The 1,582-nt window shown below is 49.9% G+C and overlaps 1 pseudogene; it reads right to left on the bottom strand.

The window, feature by feature from the left end:
- The window catches only part of LOC112073907 (kinesin-like protein KIF1A), a 45,501-nt pseudogene extending 44,842 nt beyond the window's left edge, over positions 1-659 (bottom strand).
- Between the last annotated feature and the right edge of the window lie 923 nt (positions 660-1,582).

Below are 1,582 nucleotides of genomic sequence, written 5' to 3'. Positions count from 1 at the left end.
TGAGACATCACAGCGGCTGAGGAGAGACAGTTTGATGAGACATCACAGCGGCTGAGGAGAGACAGTTTGATGAGACATCACAGCAGCTGAGGAGAGACAGTTTGATGAGGTACCACAGCAGCTGAGGAGAGACAGTTTGATGAGACATCACAGCGGCTGAGGAGAGACAGTTTGATGAGACATCACAGCGGCTCAGGAGAGACAGTTTGATGAGGTACCACAGCGGCTGAGGAGAGACAGTTTGATGAGACATCACAGCGGCTGAGACAAGAGACTACACAGCCAGTGGTCGTTACCCGCACAATTGTTGTTGTTGACCTCATCGGCCGAGGGTTCCATCCCTGAGTTCTGTCCCTCCCCCTCCACGAAACGCAGCTCTTCCTGGGACTCCCCGGTACGGGATAGACCAGTGTGGCACGACTCAGCCTGGAACTGACCACAAGGGACAGCATACAGTTAGCAAAGCTGGGAGGTAGGCCTAGTCACTGACTAGCCACACGATAGCATACCGTTAGCAAAGCTAGAGCAGGATACAGTTAGCAAAGCTGGGAGGTAGGCCTAGTCACTGACTAGCCACACGATAGCATACCGTTAGCAAAGCTAGAGCAGCATACAGTTAGCAAAGCTGGGAGGTGGGCCTAGTCACTGACTAGCCACATGATAGCATACCGTTAGCAAAGCTAGAGCAGCATACAGTTAGCAAAGCTGGGAGGTAGGCCTAGTCACTGACTAGCCACACGATAGCATACCGTTAGCAAAGCTAGAGCAGCATACAGTTAACAAAGCTGGGAAGTAGGCCTAGTCACTGACTAGCCACACGATAGCATACCGTTAGCAAAGCTAGAGCAGCATACAGTTAACAAAGCTGGGAGGTAGGCCTAGTCACTGACTAGCCACACGATAGCATACCGTTATCAAAGCTAGAGCAGCATAGAGTTAACAAAGCTGGGAGGTAGGCCTAGTCACTGACTAGCCACACGATAGCATACAGTTAACAAAGCTGGGAGGTAGGCCTAGTCACTGACTAGCCACATGATAGCATACCGTTAGCAAAGCTAGAGAGAGCTCAGAGAGACCAGAACAGTGAGAGAGATAACGTACAGAGATAATGAAGGAGATAATAACGTAACATTAACACAGCACGAGACAAACACACCAAGCTGCAAAGCAACCAAACAGAAGCCGGGACTGCACTCGACTGGACAGCTCTGGTGATGACCATGGCTACCCTTTACTATCCCCTCTGGGTGTGTCTGGTCAACATAATAGCTTTAGGTCAAGATAACAGTGGGACAATTAAGGAGCAGGAGGGAGGCTGTGTTTTTAGTTTTTGAGAGCTTGGTGAGGCTAAGGAGCATGTTGTGTACAAGGTGAAACTACTGTATGTCCTCTCTCTCTCTCACTCTCTCTCTCTCTGTCTCTCTGTCTTCTCTCTCTCTCACTCTGTCTCTCTCTCTCTCTCTCTCTCTCTCTCTCTCTCTCTCTCTCTCTCTCTCTCTCTCTCTCTCTCTCTCTCTCTCTCTCTCTGTCTCTGTCTCTGTCTCTCTCTCTCTCTCTCACTCACTCTCACTCTCACTCTCTC

This window comes from Salvelinus sp. IW2-2015, unplaced genomic scaffold, assembly GCF_002910315.2.
Source record: "Salvelinus sp. IW2-2015 unplaced genomic scaffold, ASM291031v2 Un_scaffold2415, whole genome shotgun sequence".
In the NCBI taxonomy this organism is placed as follows: Eukaryota; Metazoa; Chordata; class Actinopteri; order Salmoniformes; family Salmonidae; genus Salvelinus; species Salvelinus sp. IW2-2015.
This window is presented reverse-complemented; position numbering and strand designations above follow the sequence as displayed.